Here is a 27,035-nt window from a genome sequence, read left to right on the forward strand (position 1 = left end):
CCCCCGCCCCCCCCGCCCCCCTCTGTCCATTCCAAGCTTTTGTTTGGGCTGGTCTCACAATGCAAAACGTCTTTTTACATCCCCTTCTCTTTTCTGAATTCCTTCTGCCTTGTTCATGTGGCTTTTCCCTAGATCTCTGCTCAGTTTTTGTTCCCTGACTTCCCTTCTGGGCAAACAACACTCCAGCCCCACCAACCCGCTCCTTGCTCCTTTGTTCATTCACCAGACATTCACTGGGAGCCTGAATACTCACTCAGCAAACATTCATCAGAGGCTCCACTCTGTGCCAGACACCGTACTGGGGCCCAGGGACCCCAAACGTATAGTCTCGTGAGAAAAATGGCAGTTAAGCAACCACAGTGCACAAAGGAGGGGTGGGCGTGTCTGTGGGGCTACCACACATGGAGCTCTAACCCAGTCTTGGGGTGCAGGAAGGGCCTGTGTTAGGGGGTAAGGTTTAAGCTGAGTGCCCAGGAAGGAATTGGAGCCAGCAGATGAAGGGAGAGAGAGAGCAGTGCAGATTTTAAACTTGACCCCAAGGGCCGTGGGGAGTTTGAAATGGACACTTGGGTAAGGGGTTGTCAATTTTAGATACAAAATGAGGTCGAGGTTTTAAAATATGAAACTGCTATTTTTTAAGTTTTTATTTGAAATCAGCTCTATTAAAGAATAATTTATGTACAATATTCGCCCATTTTAAGTGTACAAGTACATCATTTTTGACAAGGGTGTACAGTTGTGTAATCACGACCATAACCCAGGCATGGAACATTTCCATCACCCCCCACAGGTCCTCCCTGCCCCTCGGCAGCCAGGCCCCTCCCCTCCACCCCACCAGCGGAGACAACCTGGCAGATTTGCCTGTCTAGACTTTCTCGTCATTGCACCACAATGGCTGCCTCCTGTGTCTGGCTTTTTCACTTAGCACAGTGCTCTTAGCCCTCATGTTGTCTGCTGTGGAACCCTTTTTGCTACACAGTAACACTCCCTTGCAAGGCTGTACCACAGTGTGGTTATTCTTTCAGGGTTGGTGCGCATTAGTGTGGGGAAAGGCTGCTCTGGAGTCTCCCCTCCTCCACCCTAAAGCACGCAGCCTTGCAGCTTTTTCCCTGCAGGAGAAGGTCAGGGGACTTATTCCCCAGGGAAGGAGAGAGCGAGTATTATTCAGAACAATGAGACCAGACTGGCTTTCTTGTTTGCCAGGAGATAATTGTCTTGAAAGCCAGCCTGGTGGAGAAAGAAAAACTTTCTTAAAAATGTCCAAAGCTCCCTTCGTATTCACAAGCCAGGCCTGACCCACATGGACCAGAGAACTTTGCTGAGAGCCTTCGAGGGAGCCATGGGCTGCCGGTGAAGCACCCAGCCCAGAGACAGCGGCACCAGTGGGCCTTCTTGCCAGGACAGGAGGAGGAGGGGGACCAGCCGGTGGGGGGTGATGCGGGGAATGCTGCTGGGTCGGTTGGTTGGAATTGGGGAGAAAACAGAAGTTCTCTTGGGTGCTTTAGGGAAGTAAAGGGGGAACTGAGGGCATGGTGGCTCAGGCCAGCACCACGGGACATGTCCAGACCAGCAAGTCCGAGAGAGCCTGGCCAGTTCCCCATGGCCTGTGGGTGGTGGACACAAGTCCCAGAAGTCCACGTGTGCCTCCCAAAGTGGGGTTTGGAGGGACCGAGAGGATCAGAGCAAAGAGGCCACGGAGAGCTAACGGCAGGGTCCCCTGTCAGTAACAGGAGATGTGGGCACACACCTGCCGGCCAAGAGGGACCAAGGACAGCACCTGTAGCTTCTGTGAAAAGAGTCTGAAGCTCTGAGATAAGGGGTCCAGGGCACCTGAGGCCGAGGAGGTGGGCCAGAGGACCCACCTGGACTAGCAGCAGCCCCTCGCGTACCCCGAGAACCACCTGGGGAAGGAAACGTGGGGTGGGAGGTGTGAAGAACCCTTGAAAGACAGAGAAAGAGACCGAAGTAACCCAAAAGAGGTGGCATCACCTTTAACTGGTAAGGTTGGGTTTATTGGGATCAGTTAGAGAATTTCATTTCTGTGATGTTCAGTACATCTCAGTGATAGTGGGTGTGATGTTTTCCTGCCATGGAAGGCTGCCTGGCTGGAGTGTGGGGGACAGCCTGGGGCAGGGGCACTGCTCTGGAGGCTAGGCTGAGGGCTGTCAAAATTGTTCTGATAGGAGACCTGGACCGGGGCAGGGGCTGTGGGTCTCAACCTCAGCCGTGCATTGAAATCGCAGTGTCCTGCTCAGAACCATGCCCCCGGCCGATGCAGCCAGAATGTCTGGAGGCAGAGCCAGGTGTCAGTATTTTTAAAGGCCCTCTCGTGATGTCATTAGGCACCAAGGTTGAGAAAATCAGAAGTTGGAGAGCAGAGCTTCTCAAACTGTAACATTCATCTGAATCACCTTGGGGATGTTCTTAAAACAGACAATTTTGTCTGTGGGTCAGAGGCAGGGCCGGGAGTCTGGAGCTGATGCTGCTGGCATGCAGACCACGCTGTATCTGGAGAAGATACTGAGGGGGAGACTCAAAGGCTGGGTGAAGCCTGGATCTGGGGGAGGGCAGGGGCTTCCAGGGAGACTTCCAGGTTTCTGGTGCGAGCGCCTGGGAGGATGGGGGCCTTCAGCCAAGCTCTCGAGCTGAATGCTGAGTGGGCGTGAGGATTCAGGGTGGGGTGGAGGCCAGTCCAGTCCAAGTCTCGTTGAGCACAGCTGTCTACTGGCCTGGAGCGCAGTAGGCAATATGAATCTGAGGAGTCGATTCGGGATTCATCAGTACCTTACTAACACCAGCTCATATTTACTGAGCACTAACCATGTATTGGGCTCTAAAGCGAGCATTTTGTATATAATAACTCGCTTAAAGGCCATAGTGCTCAGACGGAGAAACTGAGGCATGTCCAGTCACTGGCTGCACTTGGACATAGTGGTTAGACAATCACATACTTTACAAAGTGTTCCCCCGATATTGCTGGTACCCAGCTGGCACCATACATAGTTATCACAATATTATTGACAGTATTGCACCAGACGCTTATGAGGTCCTCAGGCAGCAATGCAGCCTTGGGATGCTTTTGGACTCAGGTAATAGAAACCCAAGTCAAATTCACTTACATAAAAAAAAAAAATGGAAGTTATTGGCTCAAATAACAGAAAACTCAAAGGACAGATCTGATTCACAGACAGGATCCAGGCACTCAGATGATGTCAAGAACCCGCTGCATGTCCTGCCTCTGACTCCCTGGGTCAGTCATTCTCAGGCAGCCTCTCCGTAGATGTGACAATGACAACCCAACAGCCCCAGGCTCCTGTCTTCCCAGTTCAGTAGTCCTGAGAGAGGGGCAGACTGTTTCCCAATTTCTTCTGCAGCACTCCTGGCATTGCCACTTGCTGGCTCTCATTGGCCAGCACAGGTCATGTGCCAATCCCTGAGCCAATCACTGCGGCTGAGAGGATGTGGCACTGTCCTTGGCCAGGCAAAGGTCAAGTGCCCACTCCAGTGGTTAACCCTGGGACCTGAAAGTAAAGGGGTGGGAATGGATTCTGGGCAGGTGAGAGCACGGATGCCCAGGAATGGGAACAGAAGCCAGACCTTGCCTCACGGTCGTGGTCGCAGGGCACTCGAACAGGAATGCCATGATTCTACCAGGCACCATGCAGCTCCCACATCTTGGCCCTGCTGTTTCATCAGCCTGGAGTGCCTCCCAGCTCACTGCCATGACTATTCTACTTATCCGTTCCTGGCTCCAGTCCATCTGCCCCTTCTGGGGCCTTCCTCATAACCCAGGGCTTATCAGATACCTCTTACCCACCACTTCACAGTCCACACGGGCCTCAGTGTCTGCTTCCTGCTCTCCCTGGGCCTACAGGCATTTCCAGGTGCAGCTTCCTGCCCATCCTGGGGCTTCCCTTAACTCTGCCTCGGGGTGCCTGTGTGCCGAGAGGGGTGTGCACAACCCAAGGGTCCGGGGGGGGTTTTAAACCTGGATCATTGGGAGATGAAAGCCGGTGGGCAAATTTTCTCTTCTCCCCACCATGCATCCCCAAGGGGTGTCCCAAGGCTCAGTAGGTGCAGTTTCTCAGGGCACAGTTCACAGGCCCAGCAATTGGTGACTCTTGCCTGCAGCCAACTTGAACACACCCTCCTAAGGCTCCTTCCCTCCCCCGTCTTTCCTCTTGTCCTTCCCTTCTGCTTCCTGGAGGTATTAGTCAGGGCTCTCGGAGAAAGAGAACCAAGAGGAGGTCTATCTATGTCGACAGTGACACCAATATACACGTATATGTAGACTGAGATTTCTTGTACGAAACTAGCTCACGCAGTTATATGGGTGGAGAGCTCCCAGCATCTGCCACCTGTGAGCTGGAGACCCAAGGAAGTTGGTGTAGTTTCCGCCCGACTCTGAGCCTGAGAACTGGGAGGTCCGATGGCATAGATCCCAGTCCAGGACGACTCACTTTATCGTAACACTCGTTCTCTCCTGGGGGTCTGGCGCCAGACCCACGGCATCTCCGAGACCCGCATGTACGCACACAAGTGCTTCCTGAGGGCAGAGGCCTGGGCGGGGCGGAGTGACTCGGGGTGCTCTGTGAACAGGCGTTCCCTGTCAGGCTGGGAAGAAAGCAGTTCCTCTTTCTCCCCAATTTTATTGAGTTCTATTCGAAGGACAATAACCTGCACATATTTCAAGTGTACAATTTTGGTCAGTTTTGACATATGTATACAATCACGAAACCATCACCATAATTGGGATAAGAAAAATGTTTCCCTCAGTCCCAAAACCGCCGCTCTGCACCCGTCACTACAAATTGTTTTCATTTCTGAGTTTTATACAGTCACGTGGCGCATGCTCTCTTTTGTCTTGCTCCTTCCACTCAGATCTATTATTCTGATTCAAACACGTTGTGGCATATCTCAGCCATTTACTCCTTCTCACTGCTGAGTCATGGCGCCCCGCATAACTACACAACAGTTTGTTGGTCCACTCATCTGTTGAAGAACTTTTGGGGTTGGTCCCAGTTTTTAGCTATTACACATAAAGCTCTTATGAATAGTTGCATACAAAGTTTTTGTAGACACGTGTATTTCCTTTTCTTTTGGGTGAAGAGGAATGAAGTGGCAGGGTCGCACAGTACTGCCAAACCACATCCCAGCGCGGTCATACTGCTTTTCATTCGCCCCCAGAAGTGCATGCCAGTCAGTCTTCCCCAGCACTTGGTACGGTGCATGTCTTTAACTTTGGCCTTTCCAGTAGGTGCGAATGGCATCTCATTGTGGTTTTAGTCATCTGTGCTCAGGTCGTGAATTACTTTGAATGTCTTCTGTGTGTTTATTTGCCATCTATGTATCTGCTTCGGTGAAGCGTCTATTCACATCTTTTGCCTTTTTCTTTGGTTGTTGTTGGGCTGTTTGCTTTCTTCTTATTTTTGAAAGTTCTTTATATGTTCCAGATGCAAGTCCCTTAACAGATACGTGATCTGCAAATGGCTTCTGCCTGTCTGTGTCTTATCTTTTCATTTTCTTAACAGAGTCTTTCAAAAAGCATACATTCTTAATTTTGATGTAGTCCAATTTACCCATTTCTTTTATGGATAGCATTTTTGGTGCTAGATCCAAGAAATCTTTGCCTACCCCAAGATCACAAAGATTTCTTCCTATGTTTTCTTCTAGAACTTTCATATTATTATGTTTTATATTTAGGGATATGATCCCTTTTTCTTCAAAGTATGAAAATGCAAGATGTAAGACACAGCTCATAAGATAACGCGTTCAGTCTTCACCCGGAAGCGTGCTCTCCACCCTCGATTTTCCAGAGAAAATCGGGCCCCAATTTTCCAGTTTCAGGGCTGTCGTATTTTCATGGCTCCTTGCACGTTGACTTTTGGGATGCACCTGGGCATTTCGAGTGTTATGGTGCATAGATTCTGGACCATTATTGCCTTTAAAGAATGTTGGGGTTTTTCCTTGAGCAGCCAGACAACCTGGCTGGGTTTAGACTCAGTTCCGCGTGGCTCCTGTGGGCGGTGGTTCATCTCCCAGTCCAGTTCTCGGAGTCTTTGCAGCATCAGTTTGGATCCGCCCAGTGTTGGCGTCGTTCTGGGTCAGGCAGAGCCTGTCTGGGTCATTCTGATCTCTGAGCCCTCCTCTGATCTGAGCTGTATAACAACCATTGGAGACGCATGAGGGGAAATCAACCTCCTCATCTGGCAGATGAAGCATTCAGGGCCCACGGATACATAGGTGCTCAGGGGCAGAAATCACAGTAGCGTGTTCCTTCCCCACCCACTGTGAGGGCTGACAGAGACCTAGATCCGAGTCGCTGGGGGTGGGAGGCTGCTCCGGCATCTCCACACCACATGGCCGAGACCTGAGGCCAACGGCTGACCTCCCCAGCCACACCCTGGCTCTGGCTGAGGTCTCCCAGCTCCTGGCCCACCCCTCTCCCCCCCCCCAGATGCAAAGTGCTCTGACTCAGATCGCCCTCTATCCATCTCATGGCCCAAGAGCATATGGTGGGAGGGGAGGAAGGGAAGAAGTCTGAGAAAGGGGTGATCCCATCTCTCTGGGCGTCTCAGGGACTCACCATGAAGTCAGCAGAGTCCCAGCTGCTGATGTCAAGGAACAATGGTAATAAAAACTATGCTTCCTGAGCACTTTCTGTGTGCCAGGCGCCATGCGAAGCACGTGTACGTACACACCAGGCATTCCTGACTCTGGTAACAGCTTCATGAGGCAGGGCCTAAGATGACACCCATTTCACAGATGAGGAAACTGAGGTGCCAAAAGGCAACCTCCCCTTTTCAAGGTCACACAGCTGATAAATGGTAGGGCCTTTGAAGGGGGACCTTAGAGTTGGGCGCCTTCCTCTGTGACCTGGGCTGGTTTGGCCATTGAACCAGCTCCCCAGTGCCTTGCCATGTTCCCTGAAAACCTCCTACCCTCCCAACACCACTCAGGTGCCAGAGCCCTTTCTTGAGATGCCCAGAGGATTGAGCTAATCCAAGCCCCAGACCCAAAAAGGAAGGGCCAGATTCCCAAGGGCCCTCAGACTGAGCAGACCCCTGCCTCCAACCGAAAATGAACCCAAATAATGAGAGAGGCTGTCTCTGTGGATGCAGAGAGATGGGGTTGGTTGTCTTCTGTTCTGCATTAAGTAACAAAGGGGAAGACCAACCGGGCATGGTGCATGAAGTTCCCCATCAGCACCACCCGGACCCCTGGAACATCTTTATCCACTTACCCGGGGAATCAGGAAATTCTCCTCCAAGCCAGTTTTATTGGAGATTTTGGAAGCGAAGCTCACAGCCTCCCAATCAATAACAGATGAACAATGCTCGCATCGCATTTTTTCGGGAGGACGTTTGGCCCGGGCCTGTCCCCAGGCCTAGCCTTGGACATTCCCCTTGCATTGGACATTGTTGGGAAATTAGCAGGGCAGTTCTAGAAACCAGAGTCATCGGCAGCGTGTGGGTGCGGCGGGAAAGGCTGTGCTGGCTGGGTCAGCCTGGGGAAGCCCTGTGTTTTGCAAGGGTTGGGGTCTGGCTCACAAGGCACCCCCTTGGCTCTCCTCTCCCCCCACCTCGTCCCTGGCTCAGCTTCCACATGTACTCAGCACGGGCATCAAGTCCACAGGCCAGTAAAGAATCAATCAAATCCAGTCCTGGCGGAGCGGGGCCGTGGCGCCACGGCGCTGCTGGAGGAAGTGTGGGCAGCGGGGGTGAAGGCAGGCCCAGCTGTGCAGAGTGATTTCTGCAGAAACCTTCTTACCGCACCCACAGATGCCCTGGAGAAGGGGGTCCAAGACAGGGACCAGGACCACCTCTTGGGCCTTCACACCCCCCAGACCCACAGTTGGAAGTAGGGGAGGAGGAGCCCCGAGGGGGAGAGGAATGGCGGAAACACTCTGTTACCCTCAGACCATCCGCAGTGTGAGAAATGAGCTGCTTGGAGTGAGGAGCAGGGTCCGAGGTTCCGTTCTCCCATCTCATCAACACTCACCGAGCACCTACTACACCCATGCCGGTGGGAGAGAGTGAAAGCACCATGAGCAGACGCAGGGTCCGCCCGCTGCAGCTCACAGCCTGGTGTGTTTGTAGCAGCCCGATCAACATCACAACCCTCTCCTCAGAGAGGAAAAGGCAACAAGAAAAACACCCACATTCTGGGGTCCCCAGCGGGATGAGGGCTCTCTCCTCGCACCACTGTGGAGAGTCCATCACTCCACGGCGCTGGTGCCTTCGCTGAAGAAACCCCCTTGCTGAAGAAAATGCTAAATATTTCGGTCTTGCTAGAGCTGTGCCCATCCTGTGGCGGGTATTTGTTGAGCACCTGCTGGGTTCAGGGCCCCAAAGAGACACCTGTTCGGGAGGCAGGAGGCCAGCCAGTGATCAGAGAACCGGACGGTGGAAACCCATGCCAAGGACTGGTCTGGCCTGGTCCACAGAGAGGGGGCCCCGTGCACCAGGGTGGACTGGCCCAGGACCACGAGGCTCCACTTCAGGTTCCCACCGGCCCTGCCAGTGCATCCCTGTGTGATGCCGGGCCCACTGGCCTGCCCCCAGCTCAGTTTCCCCACCTGTAAAAGGGGGAGGTGGGTAGGAGTTTCTGCAAGTGTCACCTGCGGACAGCTTGCATCCGAATGACCTCAGGGTAGGGGACCTGGTGAAAACGCAGATTTTTGGACCTCACAGTAGGCCTCTGACAGAGGTCCTCAGAGGAGAAGGTGGGGCTGGGAACATGAAGTCATGATGCACCCCCTTGGGGATTCTGACAGCCCCCAATCTGAGCAACACCCATGGAGGTGACAGTGCCTCAGTGCAGGGCAAGTTCGCCAAAGCGGATTCTGTTCTAAAGGAACTCACTCAGCTGAGAGGGACTCAGGCAGTCAGGGAAGACTTCCTGGAGGTGGACGTGAGCTGAGACTGAAAGTATAATAACAGTGATGGTCATCGTCATTGTTGTCAAGACTTTACAAGATTCTACGTACATCCACCCCTTTCTTCTTGCTGGGCAAAGTGCTTTAAGTTCATTGTCTCATTTAACCGCTCTGACAGCCGGTGAGATAAGACCTCTTATGTCCATTTCATTGTGAGAAAACTTACCTCCCTCAGGTGTGGGGACCTGCTCTCAGACTGACCAAAAATTCTCCCTCACATGGTGCACGGGCTGGGTGCTCCTGCTCCCGAAACCTGGAGCAAACAGAGGAGGCCTTCCGGGAACAGAGGGGTTGGCGTCTGGGACTCAGAGAACAAGAAGGGATTGTTTCCTCCAACGCTTCGTTCACTCACACATCCATTCATTCATTCATTCATTCACTCAGTCCCTCATTCAGAATTCGCTCATTCATTTTATTGCTCCCTCATCAATGAATTCATGTACTTACTTATTCATTCGTTGAATCACTCTGTTTGTAGCACACTTTATTTCTTGACTGTGTAGTTAGGATTCATTCATTACACGTGACTGAAAAATGGCTCCAACTCACTGAAGCAGGAAAAGGAACTTACCGACACAGGAATCCGAAATGCCCCTAGGTGAGCACACACAGCCCCAGTCTGACTGCATCCAGGCGCCCAGGCGTTGTTTGTCGGTGACTCCGCATGCCCTTTGGCTCTGCTTTCCTGTGTCAACTTCACTCTCAGGCCAGTTGGGTTGTTTTCCTCTCTGCTTATAAAGTTGTCCACCAGCAGCTGCAAGCTTATGTCCTATCAGCTTAGCCCTCCGGCTGAAAGTAGGTGCTTCTTTTCCAAGAGCTCAGCAAAAATCCCAGAGAGGCCTTTTGTTGGCCTAGCACGAGTCATGTGCTCACCTCTGACCAATCACTGTGGTCGGAGGAGTCAGGGCTCTGATTGGCCAGGCCTAGTCACAGGGAGCATGGTGAGGGAGTTTGTTTCTCTACGGAAACTTAGGGTGCTATTACTAGAAAATGGATTGGGGGCCTAAAATGAACAGGTATCTTCTACATAGGAGTAAGAAGTTCGCCTTGTACTGGGCTCCTCCCACCCAGTTCCAGTTTGACTCCAGGTCTGCTGGCCAATTTCTTCCTGGTTGCACAGTGGAGTTGGAGAAATAACCCCTTCCCATTTGAAAACGCCAAACTACGCTGTCCTGGGGGGTGAGACACTGATACCCCGGGCATTCGTCACCTGGCCAGTTGGAGGCTTTACAGACGGGCCCCTTTAATCCTGTCTGCCGCTCCCTACCGAGGAGGGCAGGGGAAGTGCTGTTCCCATTTCACGCTTGAGAAACCTGACGATTTGTGAAGGTAAGGACTGTAGCTACTGTGATGGCCGATTTCATGTGTCAGCTTGACTGTGCGAAGGGGTGCCCCGGGTGCTGGTGAAACATTATTTCTGGATGTGTCTGTGAGGGTGTTTCTGGAAGAGGTCAGCATTTGAATTGGTAGACGGAGTCAGGAAGAGCTGCCTCGCCAGTGTGGGCACGGTGCAGTCCTCTGCGGGCCTGAACGGAACACAGGGTCGGAGGAAGGGTGGATTCGCTCTCTCCTGGAGCAGGGATGTCCATCTGCTGGCCTCGGACGTCAGCGCTCCTGGTGCTTCGGCCTTTCAGACTCGGACCCAGACTTACAGCACTGGCTCCGCTGACCCCTGACCCTCGGGCCTGCAGACTCAGACTGCATGACATCACCACCTTCCCTGGGTCTCCGGCTTGTGGAGGAGGAGGGCAGGTGGTGGGGTTTCTCAGCCTCCGTAATCACACGAGCCAATTCCTATAATAAATCTCCTATACGTCTCACCATATCCTGCTGGTTCTGGTTTTCAGGGGAACCCTGACTGAGTCAGCTACGGTCACAGCTGCCAAGTGATGGAGCCCAGGTTTCAGCCCAGTTCTTGGTGATCCTGGCTGTCCCATCCCTGCAGTGACGGTGAATTCCTGCCCACAGGTGAAGCTTAGTTCTGTTCAGGGTGAGGGAGTGAGGAGAGGACAGGGTTACCAATTTGGAATGGGTGGAAAGGGACCTTCCACAGATCCTGGAGGCTTTCTCAGACCCACCCTTGCTGAACAAGGCCCTGGTTTCTGTTGCACTGGCCACAGGACGCATCGCAAGCCTCCCGGGGTGTAGGGTAACTGAGGTCACCAGGCAGCCGGGGAGGGGTGGGAGCCAAATGTTTGCAGAGTGTCCACTGTGTTCCCAGAACTGAGCAGGATACCAGGAAGCACAACTGTCATCATCCTCGCGGGCAGAGGTTCTTAGCATATCTGCACAAGTGGCCCCAGAGCCCTGGTGGCTGTTAGGGCCGCACACGCGACATGCACACATGACATGCGTGCGTGCAGCCGGAAGGGCATGTGGCTGGGGAGTCTTGTGGAACACGGACCCCTCTCTGGGGGGACAGCCATCACTCAGCATCTGCCCTGTAGACCTGTGAGCCCTATGCTGCTACGCCTTCCGGTTTTGCAGGGGAAACCCTGGAAATCAACTTTTATGGGAATTCCTCCAGTCTTTAACAAACAGGTTCAACTTTTTCAGGGGTACTATGTGGGTAAAAGAAACACATCTCCAGGTATTTTGACCTCCCCTCACTTTGCTTAGGGGGATGCTGAGACCCAGAGAAGAGAGATAATGAATGTGCCCAAGGTCATCCGCCAGAGTGAGAACGAGCTCTCCCACCTTCCAGACCTGTGGGCTGACCCCTGGACCCCCGTGTCCCTTACATGTCCAGTATGCAGCAGCTGACACAGTGCTTCTGCACCCCGCATCTCAGGATCTTCACCTTGCCCCAGGGGCAGGCAGAGTGGGGCCAATCACCTCCGTGTTCCTGATGAGGAAGCAGAGGCACCAAGGGGCTGAGCATCCAGCCCAGGGCCCAGAGCCAGAGTGTGAAGCCCTGACACCTGGCCCCCAGGGCAGTGCCGTGTTGCTCTGCTCATTGATGCTGCTGCATCTTGTGGTCGGGGTTTCAGCCTGAGTCAGGCTTTCCAGAAGCCCGAAGCCTGTAGCAGAGAGTCCGCGCTAGGAGACAAGGCTCACATTAAGTATGCTTGATGGAGCACAGATGTGTGAGACAGAAAATGAGGGGAAGTAACAGCGGCAGCTGGCACAGGTCAGGCACTAGGCTGGACGTTTCCTGCAAATTCTCTCATTCAGTCTGCGCAGCTACTCCCGTGAGAGAGGTACTCTGATTCTGCCGATGAGGAAATGACGGCACAGAAAGTTGCAGACCCCCAACCAAGGTTATACCTAGGAGGTGATGGAGCTGGAACCTGCACCCCACTGGTCTGGATCCAGAGAGCCCATGCCGCGGAAATGCGGGCCATTGGTTGGCACCGTCAGAGAGGACGCCCAGGGCCCCTGGAGTACTTTCCAATTCGGGGTCAGCAGGAGGAAATGCTTGGAGACAGAGATCTGCAGGTCCTTGAAGGATGGCTTAGCTACAGCCATGCTCTGAGGCCAGGCTCTTCTGTGTCAGGAGGACACTGACGTCCGGAGCAGTTTAGGCCCAAAGGCACACAGCATCCCGGTGGAAGACCCGGACCCGGACCAAAGTACCTCGCCTCTCAGCTGCTGTCCGGCTGCCCCAAGCCTTTCCCACACAGTCCCCCGGTGTCTGCGATTCTGTTTATGGGACTTTCCCAAGGGGGACCCACGAGTGTCAGAGTCCTGCCTGCCTCACCTCGCTGCTGCTTCAGGACAAACCCTCCCAAACCTTAGCGGCCAAAAACACCATTTTATCATCTCCCCTGTGCCTGTAGACCGACTGGGCTCAGCTGGTGGCTCTTCTGCTCCACATGACACGTGGGCTGGGCTGCCCTCTGCCAGGGGCTCAACTTCAGCCCCACAGGTTGATGTTGACAGTGGGAGGGGCTGAAGATGTGGGACAGAGAGCCTACCTGTCTCTGCCCCGCCCCCCATACTCCATGTGGAATGGGCTTCTCACAGCATAGCAGTTGGGTTCTATGATATTGTGATGTAAAAGAAATGTATATTTTGATCTTTGCCCCTGGTTCTTGGCCAGAGCTTCTAAAACCCTTGTAATAAAAATGATAGGAACATCTTTTGTTTGATTTCTGTTCCCACCTCTTGAAACAGCTGCTGACATATCTTTTGTTATTTATAACAAGATCCTTTCATTGATACCTGAGTTTATGACACTGAGGTGACTTTTGGAAAGCCCCTAAGAATGGGGGCTGGTTGCCAAGGGAACCAACCATGTGATTGGAGGGTTGGAACTTTAATCACTCATAAGCAATGATTTAATCAAGCCATGCAGTGAAAACCTCAGTGAGAACCCTGACTGAAGGGGTTTGGGGACTTCCAGGTTGGTGAACATGTGGGGGAGGGGGTCTTGCAGGGCGGTGCACCTGGAGAGGGCACCAGAGCTCCCCACCCCTTTCCCACACCTGGTACCGCTCCCTCTGGCTGTTCTTCTCTGTCCTCCGTGATATCCTTTGTAACAAACCAGCAGATGAATAAATGTTTCCTTGAGCCTGTGAGCCATTGTAGCGAATTATCAAAACTGCGGAGGGGGTTGTGGGAACAGGTGACAACTTGGACTTGAGATTGGAGTCTGAAGGGGGTAGTTTTTAGGGACTGAGTCTTTAAAGACCTGTGGAATCTGTGCTAACTCCGAACAGTTGAGTTAAACCGTAGGCCAACCTAGTTGGTGTCCTCCAAGAACTGCAGAACTGGCTGGTGTGGAAAAACACACACATCTGATGTCAGACGAGCTGGGAGTAGAGGAGACGGGGGTCTTCCCTTCGGGTCCCAAGAGAGGGCATCCCCGGAGTGAGCACTCTGCCGCCCCTCATGGCGGCCCCCTCAAGTCACCCAGTGTCACAACCACCACTAGCCACTCCTACTACCCTGAATTATTTGCTTCTGAGCACTTGTCACGGCCTGAGATGGTCCTGCTTATTGATGTGTCTGTGTTCACATCCCTGCGCCCCTCCCTCCAGAGCAGGGTTTCCCCAGCTTGGCACAGTTGACATTTCTGGCTGGATAACTCTTTGCTGTGGCAGAGTCGGGGTGGGGGGCAATCCTGTGTATGTGGAAGTCCAGCAGCCCCCCTCCCGGTCTCTGTCTGCTAGGTCTCAATAGCATCACCTGCACGTTGTGATAACCAAAAACATCTCTAGACATTGCCAAAGGTCTCGGGCAGGTGTGTGCACACGCTTGCAAAATCGTGCCTGGCTGAGCACCGTTATTCTGAGCGACTGGGCCTCGCACTTTAACCCGCATCAGAGCCCCACCCCAGATTCAGCAGGTCTGGGGCCAGCTGAGAGGTGGCCTTTCTCACAAGCCCCAGGTGACGGTGACGGTGACGCCGACCCTGCCGGTGCGGGGACCACACTCGGAGAACCCTGCCCTACGGCAGTGGCCGTGCGTAGTTGGCACTCATAAATATTTCTTGAATAAACCATCTTAACATCGCAACAGTAAGGAGAAAACTCCTGGGGGTTTACGGTGAAAAATTATCTGGCGGGAGAAAAGGGAAATTTATGTGCTTGGGGCGGGACTGAGAGAGAGAGTAGTTGAAACCGGTGTGTTGGCTCGGACCTGGGTGGGCTTTATGGCTTGGCCGTTCATCTTGGACTTCTCCTGCGGTTCGCTCTGATCCATTCCTCCTTGTCTTCGGGGGATTATTTGCTGTGGGAGCAGCTGGCAGCGGGGTTCCAGTGACGCACACACGCCCCCTCCCTCTGGGTCCCTGGCCTCTCTGAGCACGGCGCTGCCTCGCAGCTGGAGGACTGAAGAGGTGCCGGTCTGAGGGGGTGAGATGGTGCCTCTGTGCAGCTCTGATGACATTGACAACGACGACCAGAGCTGACATTGCAGGGTGGGCGCTCACCATGGGCCGGCAGAGGGAAGGCGCCTGCAGGCAGGACCTCATCTGCCCCTCCCCGGGGCTCTGTGGAGTAGGTGCATGTTAGTACCCCTGCCCCACAGATGAGGAAACCGCGACTCCGAGAGGCGACCTTGGTCTAAGCCGAAGAGATGAAGCTGGGATAAACACCCAGGTCTGCGTTGGTTTCTCAAACCGCTGTGGTAGGTGCTCAAAAGTGTTCTGTGGGGGGTGCGGGGGGCTGGTTTTGTGGCCTCCCGGTTGCTCCTAGATCTCACCAGGCATGTGGGGCCCAGGGACTTTGCACCTGTGGGTCCCTCCGCCTGGAATGCTCTTCCCTCAGGTCCCTCTGCACACGGCGGTCCTCCTCGCCTCCTCTAGGTCAGATCAAACACCACCTTCTCAATCAGGGCTCCCTCACCCCCAGACGTAAAGCTTCAGTTCACCCCTAGCGCAGCACCCCCAGCCTTGCCTGCTTTATTCTCCTCCACAGCACTTGCCTGCACCCGACATACTCCGAGTTTTACTTACCACACACACAGGGTGGTATAAAAGGAGGCTTACAGTCGTTTGTACGAAAAATAACACAATAATTAGTAAATAATACAAGAAGAAATTCTGTGTCACGTACTCACAGCTGCAAACCCACCCTGTATTTTCTGTCTCCTCCTTCTGCAGTGTCGGCCCCGGGGAGGCGGGAGCCTTGGTTTGTTTTGTTCACTGATGTGTCCCCAGAACTTGGGACAGTCCCTGATGGATATTAGGAACTCATTAAGCATTTGCTGAAGGAATAAAGAGAGGAAGGAAGGAAGGAAGGGAGGGAGGGAGGGAGGGAGGGAGGGAGGAAGGAAGGAAGGAAGGAAGGAAGGAAGGAAGGAAGGAAGGAAGGAAGGAAGGAAGGAAGGAAGGAAAATTCTGTTAAAAGTCAACAAACTTTTCTTACTGCACAACTTCTGGGAGCCTTCATCATGCTAATGCTACACTGTAAAGACAAAGATCATCTGCATTCACAAATGATCTTTGTAACTGGGATTTCCCAAACTTCCTTGATGACTGAGCACACTTTCTGGTAGAGCTGCAGTTGACCTTGACTGTCCCCAGGCACGGCCTGCAGCGCCCCCCATCCTCCTGAGCTCCCCATCCTTACCCTGCCCTCCTCCTGCATGAGGGGCACACTCGGGTGTCGGGGTGCACGGACACCTCCCTGCACACCCGTTTGCTGGCTGTGGTGAGATTGGCCTGCGTGACCACACTGGCCTGCCCTTGGGCGTGCAAACCGTCTTTGAATGGACTGATTGTCAAAGGCAGAGAAAGGCCAGCTCACCTTTGAAAGAGGCCACTCACCAGGCAAAAGCAAGGTGGCCTGAACTTGAGACGACAAAACAAGGTAGACAATGAGTCCATTAGAAGCAGATGAGAGCTGCAGGGGTTGTGAGAACTTGGCTCTCCCCCAGTCAGCAGGACGACCAGCAGGCAGGTCACGCTGGGACAGCAGTTTCCATGTCTTTGTGTCTGCGCTCAGAGCCAGCAGCCCCCGAGGCTGGGGGCCGAAGGACTCACCCCCCAATCTCTGAGTTCCTGCTGTGCATTCCTGCTCTGCAGCTGGACCTCCAAGGTGGCCAGACCCTACCTTGGAGCCCTCGTACTTTTCTGTACCTGCAAAGCCACCTTTCTATGGGACTTCGTCACTTAGAGAGAAAAGGGTCACTTAAAAGATGCCAACAGTACACACTTTGGCATCGACAGGCCTTGGCTCAAAACCCGGCTCAGGCAAGGGCAGCCGAGTGACTTCAGGCAAGTTCCTTTATCACTCAGAGCCTCGATTTCCTGCTCTATATAATAGAGCAACCCGGATTAACTTTCTCCCTCCTTGTCTCCCGCATAGTCTGTGGGGTTCGTTCATTCATTCATTCATTCATTCACCCATTCTACACATACCATTCTGGGCTCGCCTGACCCCGACCCCTGGGGTCATCTGTGGGCTCTGCCATCTCTCCTCATCCACGCTCCCACGCGTGGTCCAGAGGAAGGGACACGGGACTGGCCACGGGCGGGGCTGGGTGCCACCAGGGTCCTGCTGCATCAGACTCGGTGGCAGTGGGGTGACATTTTCCTTTCTTTTTCCATAACCTTTTGTTCCCCCTGATTTCCAGAGAATAAAAAATTCTCCAGAGGGGTTCCTCTAGTATTTTGTGTAATTGTGTGTGTGTGTGTGTGTGTGTGTATATATATAATATGGGTTATGTATTATATTTATATTTCTCATCTTACAGTGGGGCTATCCCAATAAACTCATTACAAGTTGAAAATATCATAAGTTGAAAATGTGCTTAATACACTTAACCAGCCATAGCTCAGCCTAGCCTACCTTTAATGTCCCCAGAACACATTCTCCAGAAATCGCTGGCAGCACAGAACACTGTAGAGTATTGTCTATCCGTCCCCGTGACTGCGGGGCTGACCGGCAGCTGTGGCGCCCAGCCAGTGCCCGGCCTCTCGAGAGAGCACTGTACCTCGTATCTCCAGGAAAAAATCAAAGTTCAGAATGTGGAATACAGTTTCTACCAAAATGTGTATCGCTTTTGCACCATTATAAACTCAAAAAAAAAATAAACTATCGAACCATCTGTGTGTGTATATGTATACATAAAATATACCTGTGTATACGTGTGTGTATATACGGATACATATATATGTTATGGTTTCCCCAACGCTTGTGATGTGCCAGGCTTTGCACTAAGCCAATGAAATCCATCACACTCTTTAATCCTTCTGGTGACCTCATGATGTATGTACTATGACTATGCCCCTTTTCCAGAAGGGGAGGCTGTGACTCAGAGAGGTTAAGAGCTTGCTTGAGGTCACACAGCTGCTAAGTGGTAGAGCTGCCCCACCCCCAGGCAGGCAGGGCCAGGGGGGCAGAGCTACCTGGGTGGGCAGAGAGGGCAGAAAACAGTTGCACAGACTGGGGCCTGGAGTCTATTTAAAGCATGTAGCAGGGTGGGCGGATGCGTCCTGTCTTGTGTAAGTGATGCACGCTCACCGCTCAATGTACACAACAAAGCAGAGAAATGCCAAGAAGGGAATAAAAAGAAACTCCACACCCACCCACCATCCAGAAATAATCGGAGTTAAAATCTGTGGGGTTTTTCCTACACTTCCATTGAATTCCAGAATCCATGCCTCTCACCTCCGCACGGCGGCTCCTGTTCTGGAAGAGCTTTTGAACAGGCTTCTTCCACTGAATAAGACACCGTGGCCATTTCCACATGCAATTAAGTATTCTTTGGGGAGAAATGATTTATCAAAAATATCATGGTATTCTGCCTGTGGGATAATTCATCCCCAATAGAGAGATTTATCCAAAAGTTTGCATATTTAAATCGTATCTATATGTTAGCTATAATAGATGACACTTAGGATGAACATTCTTGCAGATATATCTTTCCCCTGATCTTCAATTATTTCCCAAAAAAATTCCTAAGGGAGGAATTGTTCTTCTTATTACTTTGCACAAAGGGCATGCCAAGTACTCACCATTCGATACCCACTTGCCAGGATAGAAGGACAGTTTTTCATTCAGGCATCCAGACCTCTGGACTTCCGCCTGCTTTGTTGGGAGTGGCAGCCCATTATCTGTGGTAACCAATGAGATCCAGCCCATTTTTTTGTGGTGACCAATGAAATCCAGCAGCATTTGGCTCATGCAACAGTCTTGAGGTCTTCCATCTTCACAACTCCAGCAGGACATAGAGAGTTTGTCATTAGTACTGAATTCATATTAAAAGGAGAAGGAGAGAGGTAAGGGACTAACAGTGTAAAGAACCTCAGAGCAGACACCCTCAATCGCTTGCTAAGTGCTATGGAAAATCAGATGAAGTCCTGCCTGGGTCGGGAGGCCTGGATTCTGATCTGTGTGGACTCCCCATGGGGCCCAGTAAAAGTCACTTCACTTCTGTCCCCTCTCTTCTCATAGGGAGGGGATTGGATGAGATCACAAGGAAACTTCCGGATCTTGAATGCAATGGTTCACTCATGCCCTTGACCTGAAGATGCTGACTTACTCGGTTCATTGGAATGACTACATTTTAAGATTATGGAACTTGAGGTCCAGCATGAACAGTATCTTTCCTAAGGTCACACCACAAATGCACGGCGGCAGCAGGGACAGAACCCATATGTTGTGTTCCCCGGGGTCCTTGGAGTTTCCTCTCTGCCTCTTCTGACAAGTGCGTGCACACATCTTTCTGGAGAGGTGTGCTTGTGTGTGTGCATACGTCTGAGTGTGTACACTTGGCTGTAGGCATGCATAGCTGTGTGTCCACAGTTCTGTGCATGCACACGTGTTTTCGTGCACGTGTATGTGTTTGGATATATGTATGGGTACATTTTATGCATGTGCATAATCTGTGTGCACACATTTTCTACATGTGTGTATACACATATCTCCATGTGTGTATACTTCTGTCTGTGCATGTGCGTCTCAGTGGACATGTGCATTTGTGAGAGCTGTGTGCATAGTAGGACCTAACAGCGAGGCAGAGCTCTAGGTTCGGTTGTTGCCTCTGCCCGGGGATCATCTTGGCTGCCTGGGGTGGAGAGTGATTCCTTTGAGCACACAGGATATCAGGTCATACTTCAGTGGCAGCTGAATCAGAGGTTTTCATCTGGACGGGTGTCGCCCACCCTGGGAATGCTGGTTGGCAGCCTGCAGTAGAGAATGGGGATGACTCTCGCTAGGGGCTGGCCTGGGAGCCACCCGTTCTGCCGTCCTTCAGCACGGTGATCACTCTGTAAGGCCCCTCGCAGACACGCGTGGATGCTTACTGCAGACCAAGCCTGCGGGGGTGCTGGAGAGACAGAGAGGGTGAGGCAGGTGTGGGGGAGGGGCACCTCCACCAGGGGCCTCAGTGCAATCATGGTGGTAACAGTGAGTGACCTGAAACATCTTGGGGCTGTGAAGGAGGAGAGAACATCGGTTCTGCAGGACCCACAGGTAGGTGGAGACCTGCAGGGCGGAGCTACCCAAGTGGGCCCCGGAGAGCAGGAAAGGTTGCCCTAGATCAGGTGATTAGGGCCTAGGGGCTGTTTAAAGCAAGGCCATCCAGACTTTTGTCATCTCTGGGCCACAAAGGAAGAAGAGTTGTCTTGGGCTACACATTAAATACATTGCAACACACAGTTACAAAACAAATCTTATAATGTTTTAAGTAAATTTGCGACTTTGTGTTCAGTTGCATTCACAGCGCCTGGGCCGCAGGTCGGACGCCCCCGGTTTGAAGCACGTAGCAAGGCAGGTAGGTAAGAACTGCCTTATATTAGTGGTGTGCGCTCGTTGTTCAGAACAAAGAAAAGCGGAAAAACAGAAGGAAGTGAATAAAAATGAACCTCATACCCACCCGCCCTCCAGAAATGAACAGATAAAATGTTGGTGATTGTTTTGTGCCTGTAGATGCATGGTTTTGCTGATGTAATTGGGATCACAGCGTTTGTGTTATTTGGCAACTTGCTTTGGTGTTCACACAACGCAGCGTCCGTGGACGGTTTCTACGTCATAGCGTAGCTTCGAGTTTGTGAGCATGAGCAGTGAAGCCGAAGCTCCGCCCGCTGCTCTGAGCCTCACTCACTGCATCTGCGCAAGGAGAAAAAGTAGGGCTGCCCTCCCAGGGCCGGTTCGAAGGTTAAATGGGGCAATGGATGCAGATACTGCGCCAGCCCCGTGTCTGGGCCAGCCTGCGGACGTCCTCTACGGGAGCGCTCTTACTGGCTGCATACGTTCTAATGCACAGACTTGCCCCCATTTGTTTAATGCATCCCCTATTGCTGAGCATCGAAGACGCTCCCAGATTTTTGCTGCTGGGAAAACACAACCGCCTGCTCTGGCCACCGAAGGCCCGTAAGTGCCGTCCACGTGGATGCGTGGGGCATTCCAGGCTGCGGGGACAGCGAGCAGCAGCCAGGCCCGGCAGGGAAATGGCCAGACATTACGCTGGGCAGGGGCTGGACTGTGGCAAGGCTGAGCTGGAGAGACTGACAGGAGTCGGGTCCTGCTTTGGTACTTGGACACTGGCCTCTTGGTCTCTTGGGGACAGTCTGGCAGGGGATTAATAATGTCGAATGACACTGCCACTATTTGCAGGTGAGGGGACCGACCAAGGAGTGAAGAGGTAATGGGGAGAGAGCCTTGTGGGAACATTCAGTGATGAAGAGAGAGGGACAGGAGGGTGGTCCCCTCGAAGAGTCTATCCCAGCTCTACTACTTAGTAGCTGTGTGACCCTGGGCAAGTTACTTAACCTCTCTGTGCCTTAGTTGCCTCCTCTGTAAGATGGGGCTGCTGTGAGGGGTAAATGAATTAATATCTGTTGTTCCCAGAACCATGCCTGACAAACAGTAAGTGCTGTGTGGTATACAGTGAGACGTTATCGTCGCATTACTGGAGAAGAAAGGGAGAGGGACTGGTACAGAATGGCCTTGCTGTCACCAGGCTGAGCACGTACCAGTTCAGGTGGACTGAGTCCCCCGGGGAGTGGCGGTCTGAGAGCTGCACGGCACTGGGCTCCTCGTCCCCAGGCCCCGATCAGAGCTGCAGCACCTGGTCCCGGAGGGTGGCCCTCCTGGGCTCTCGGCCCCACCCCCCGACTTCTTCCCCTCTCCATTCTTTCCCGCAGATCATGATCCTGAGTATGTGCAAGCGAAGCGCTTCAGGGTGGTCTGAGGTTCAGCTGGAGTCTTCCAGACAGACAGACAGAGGTGGTAGAACCTTCTGCCCAAGGAAAAGCAGCCTCCCGCCATCACACCTCCTGCACCGTGCCATGCTGGGAGAGGGTTCGCTTCCGGCCTTGCGTTCCATTGACAAGGCTCCTTTTATTGCCTTAGCCTCAGGGGACGCCAGGCTTCTGGAAGGAACTGACAGTGACACCTCCTGTCCATCGAAGACGTTCTAGCCACCACCCCCCTGATTACTCTCTAGAGCCCTGTGAGGGGAGAATGGTCTTCTGCATTCACGGAGCAGGACCACAGCCCAACAGAGGCCCCCTCCCTCGCCCGTGCGCTCCTCACCCGGTGCCCAGGTCAGACAACTCTGGCTGCCTGGGCTGCAGACACAAGGGCCCGGCCCCCTGCCCAGCCCCACCCACTGGGTGTGGGGAGCTGAGACAGTGGGAGAGATGCCGCCCAGGGCTCCGCTGATAGGGCCCAGGGTGAGGTCAGCACTGGGCGGCCCCGTGGAAGAAGTGAGTGTTCAGGAGGCTCTGACAAAGGGGAAAGGAGTTCCCTGCTGACGCTGGAAGCTGGGGTCGACGACGAGTATCCTGAACAGGGAGATGCTGCCTTGGACGTGAGAGGCAGGAGGGCCTGTGTTTCAGGGTCAGATGGCCACTAATGTGCAGTAACAATAGCACTGGTGACCCTGACAATTTGCTGAGTGCCTGCTGCTCACACCGGCACTGTGAAGGTCCTCATTTAGTTTCCCCCTTTTCATATGGGCAGGTGTTCTTGTCTCTGTTTTTCAGCTGAGAAACGGGCTCAGAGAGGGCAAATGACTGACTCAGGGCCACACAGCCAAGTTCCCTCCCAGGATGGCTGAACTTCAGCCTCACCGCTGGATGGACTCAGAATTCAGAGGGAAAAAAAAGGTGCATGGTTCTAGTGGTTTCCAAACCTGTCTGCCTGTAGAATCATCTTTACAGTACAGATTCCCAGGCCCTGAATCAGCCGGCATCCTCAGTGCACTTCCTGCCACGGCAGGGACATGCGCAGAAGCAGGCCACACCTGCGTGGAAGAGTGCAAAGATGGAACCGGGGGTCACGTGGTGCAGAGGAAAGCACTTGCTTACACTGTGCGCCTGGGCAATCCTGGGCTTCCTCCTCACTTCCTTCTTGGCAAACAGAAAAAAATATCTGGCTTGTAACATGAAGAACTAGAGAGAATATCTGGAAGCCCCTGGCTCTCATGGGGGGCTCGTTGAAGTCTCTCTGGTCTGGATTCCAGGACTGAGTGCAAGGGCTTCATCTTCCTTTCCACTGAATCTTCCACAGTATCACTTGGCATATGTCTTGAACCACTGACTGGTGCTTGATATAGAGTTACTGAACAAGTTCCATGTACATGTTTACATATAAGCTCACCTTTTGTTAGTCACTAACACTTTAGTGTGAACTGGTGTATGGAAGCACTAACCCAGACATAGTCAGGAGAAAGTCCAAGTCACACTGTTTGGGGAGCTGGTCAGGATTGGCGGGGAAAAGGGGTAGAGAAAGGTGTCAGAGCTAGAAGAGCCCCTCCAAGTCTCACAGGTAAAGGAACTGAGGCTCAGAGGCAGAAGATGGACTGTGTACGTGGCATCGGTTTGTGCCCAGGGTGGCATTTTCTCCTGTGATCAGCAGGCACTTGCTCTCTTCCATTGTTACCTGAGCTCCTACCCCATCTACGCTTGCCACCCCCTGTCACCTGCCCTTTGCCTTAGACCATCATCAAGTGAGACCCCAGGGTCAGGACTTCCATTAAACAGTGACTTCCTAATTTCCCATTCCAAACAGCTTCTCGGCATTTTTCAGCAAGCGTCTCACACTTAACATGTCCAAAATCAAACTCTTTATTTTCTAGACTCACCTCTGCTTCCCTAAACTTCCCCAATCTTCCCCAACTCAAATGGCATCACCCTCCACCCAGCAGCTCCCACTGAAAATGGAGATGCCATCTTTGATGGGGCTCTCTGGAGGGAGGTCCCTGGCCAGGAGTCCTTGCCCAGTGACCTTCGGGGAAGAGCTCTCAGGAGGAGGCAGGGGAGGGCGGCTGAGCAAGGCTGCAGTCTCAGCTGGAGATGGGCTTTAGCCAGATCCCCCCAGAGCTCTGGAGGATGAACTGTGGCACAGAGTTAGTTATACCTTGAAAGGTCAAGGAGGACCACCTTTTGTGACCTCCTGTTAGCTGGTCACTGGCAGGGCCCTTCTCGGGAGCAGGGGGTGGCTGTCACACCCTCCCGGGTCCTGGGGGAGGGGTGCTCCGGGAGCACTGGGGATCTGGGTGGGGCACCACGCACACCCGCTGCACAAGTCACCCTTCACTCCTCCACGCATTGAGTCTCACACCCAGTCCCTCAGCTCAGCTCTGCTCCACAAGGCACCCCACAAGGGTCAGCTGTCACCCTCTGCACCCCCTTCACCTCAGTCCATGCCCCCCTACCTATCACCTACACTGACTCCACGGCCTTCTTCCCAGCTGGTTTCCATTTTTGCCTCCATCAGCCATTGTGCAGCTAACAACTAGAATAACTTTTTAAAAACATAAGCCCCATCAGCTCACTGTCCTACTTCGAACCCCTGGAAGCTGCCCACCACACTTAGAAAACCACCAAAAACCTGCGCTTTGGTCTGTGAGGTTCAGAGTGATCGGACCGCTTCCTGCCGCACTGGCCTAGTTTCTCACTCACCTCCTCTCTTACAGCTCTCCCGCCCACACCCCACCTCACCTCAGTTAATTCTACAGTTATAATATGCCATTTTGGCAGTACTGATTTCCAAATACATCAGTAGTTTCTTAGTTGTTGCTAATGCCTAGAAACACAGCCCCAGTGAGCTTAAGCAAAAGGAGGAATGCATGATTGAGGTTCACATAACTGAGAAAACTGAGGATGGGACCGTGTCAGGCACAGCTGGATCCAGGGACAAAGTGATGTTACCAAGACCCTGGCTGTCTTTTCTATCCCTCTCACTATAGCTTTCAGCTCTGCTTCCTCCTGTGTGTTGGCGTAAACGTCAAAGAAGCTTTTGTCCATGGGATCAGAAAGACAGCTCTGACAAGCCTATGTCCACAGGCATATGGTCTAATAGGTTTTCTCCCAGAATCCATACAGCTGACTTGGTAGAAATCTGATTGGCTGTCTTTGGGCCAACGACCCACCCATCGGGTCAATTACTCCATCCACAGCTGCAGATTCTGTGATTGGCAAGGTGGTGGGCACAGTAGGAGGCACTGATATTGGTGTTTCCACAGGGGATGGAATCCTTCGAAAGACAGAGCAAGAAATGTCCCTGGTACCTTGCCTCTCAAGTCATCCTTGGTTCCAATCAAACAGGAAACAGAAATGACTGTAAGAGTCACAATCCATCATCACTGTAATTGTTTTCACATAGGTCATGGCGTTGCTAGGCTCAGAGAGGCTGTGAGTCATGGGCAGTTTCCAGGGCTAATGCTGTGACTCCGACCCATTTTCCTTTCACTCCAGAAACCGTCCAAAAGTGAGCAAGTGAGAATCATCATAATTTTGGATCCCCTCTGCGTCTCAGTGGCTCTGACATTTACAACATTGAACGTGTAAAATTAGTTAAGACACACCTCCCACAAACCGCCAAGCACAGGTGCAAGCGTTGGGAAGCTGTTGTTACAACGAACGAACACAGTAGGTGGGAGACCGGACAGTGATTCCCATAGTATTTTTCACAAGATACAGTTACTGTGGAAAGGAGAAAAAAGTCACATGTGCAAATAACTTTAGGCAACAATGAGACTACACAAAATCAATCCAGTTTCTTTCATGTGGGACTTCCTAGAACCTTTAACATGCTAAAGAATTTGTGGCTTTTCAAGAGGGAGAAATTGTTTGCAACATTTCCCAAAATATTTGCCCCAAATAGATGTTTTCGGCATACCATCTGGCGGCTCTTATGTCCCTCAGAAAATAACTGGAAACTGGAAAGATCACAGGATTTGGAATAACACCCAGCTTTGGAGCCCAGCTCTGCTATCTGATAAGTGTGTGCACTCTCCATTTTGAGCCTCAGTTTCCTCCTCTGTAAAACGGCATCATTATAATCACCACCCCGTTTTTGCCTCATTGTAAGGGTTGTGAAGTCATTCGATAAAGTGCCTGGGACAATGACCCATTCCTCTCTGATCTAAACTCAGTTCTTGCAGCAGAATTACCTACAGATACAAATACTGCCCCTGGCGGTGGCAGCCTGAGAAATGCCACCCACACCCCGAAATCCCCAGGTACAAAACGCTGACCACCTTGGGAGCTCAATGGCTAGCTTGCATCAGGCACCTTAAGGCTGTCGTCCGGACAGCTGATGTCTCTCACATCACTGGGACCTTCGGGAACGGTAAACGTCCCATTGGTTGGCTCTAGCCAACGGGTCGGGGCGCACTTATCGGGAATGGGAGAGATGTCGCATCAGATGAGAACCGAAAATTTCCGGGAACTTCTTTGTTTCGCAGCCATTGCTGTCTCATTACCCTGGGCACTATCCGACTTTCAACTCTAGAACCTTTTAAATTACTCAAAGTTTCAGTGTCGCCAGTTTTGCGACACTATGAATAGGGTGTTTCAAAAATTTTGTTAAGGATGCTGGATTTCGCTGTGCTGAAGTTTTTGTACTGAAGTTAACTGAGTGCCCACAGTTAACAGGCCTGGCTAAGAAGGTAAGCTAGATTACAGGGGGCCTGTGCCCAGAATCTGTCTTTGTGGGGTCGAGTGGGGCTGGGAGGAGGTGGTTCAGGCGTTGTCGGCGGCCATCGTCCCTGCTGAAACCAGGGGGAGCCAGACAGAGATGAGAGGTGAACGAACACAAGTGGCCCCGATCCCCAAGGGAGCTTCGCCTACGAATCCGCCATTTCCTTCTCCTTTATTTTTTATTTTTTAAATATATTTTATTGATTATGTCATTACAGTTGTTCTATTCCCCCCCTTCATTCCCCTCCACCCTTCTCCTGTAAATTGAGTTCCATTTCTGTCTCTCAACCAAAAGAAGCTTGATCAATCAAAGGAGTATTTGATCTTCTTATTCGTAAGTAGTCAACAAATGTTAACTGAGCACCTACTACGTGCCAGGCCCTGCTGTGAGCACTGAGAATGCAACAAGGGGCAACGCAGACATATTCCCTGTTCTCCTGAACCTGTCTGAAGCATAGACTCATTGGATGAATTAACTTAAAATATCTATTTTTATATGTCAATCACATTTTCATGTAAGAAAGAAGAAATATGCTTAATTCCTGATTATAAAACTAATACAAAGTCATTGGAGATAAAAGGAAAAAGGACTCATGGACATGGACAGCAGTGTGGTGATTGCTGCGGGGACCGGGGATAAGGGGATGAAATGGTAATGGGAAAATACAATGAAGATTTTTAAAAAACAGGAGAAACAAAACATCTACAAAAAAAGTAGAGGAAAAAAGTCACTTACAATTCCATCATCCAGAGATGATCGCTGTTAACTTATAT

General features: G+C 52.1%; 2 long non-coding RNA genes across 3 annotated transcripts; one reads left to right on the plus strand and one right to left on the minus strand.

Moving 5' to 3' along the window:
* Nucleotides 1-5,082: 5,082 nt before the first annotated feature.
* LOC119042260 (uncharacterized) lies at nucleotides 5,083-9,742 on the minus strand. 2 transcript variants are annotated; one of them, XR_008390637.1, is made up of 5 exons: nucleotides 9,510-9,742; nucleotides 7,914-9,191; nucleotides 7,244-7,443; nucleotides 6,587-6,742; nucleotides 5,083-6,158 (listed from the first exon to the last, which is right to left on the minus strand). It is a non-coding gene; the product is annotated as an uncharacterized LOC119042260 (long non-coding RNA). The 2 variants fall into 2 exon arrangements; XR_008390636.1 differs by having other exon boundaries at nucleotides 7,244-9,191.
* Nucleotides 9,743-9,879: 137 nt separating this feature from the next.
* Nucleotides 9,880-13,069, plus strand: LOC119042247 (uncharacterized). Its single transcript, XR_005081183.2, has 3 exons — nucleotides 9,880-10,267; nucleotides 10,786-10,906; nucleotides 11,558-13,069. It is a non-coding gene; the product is annotated as an uncharacterized LOC119042247 (long non-coding RNA).
* Nucleotides 13,070-27,035: the final 13,966 nt, after the last annotated feature.

This window comes from Artibeus jamaicensis, unplaced genomic scaffold (genome assembly GCF_021234435.1).
Source record: "Artibeus jamaicensis isolate MK-2021 breed Jamaican fruit bat unplaced genomic scaffold, CSHL_Jam_final scaffold_847, whole genome shotgun sequence".
NCBI lineage: Eukaryota > Metazoa > Chordata > Mammalia > Chiroptera > Phyllostomidae > Artibeus > Artibeus jamaicensis.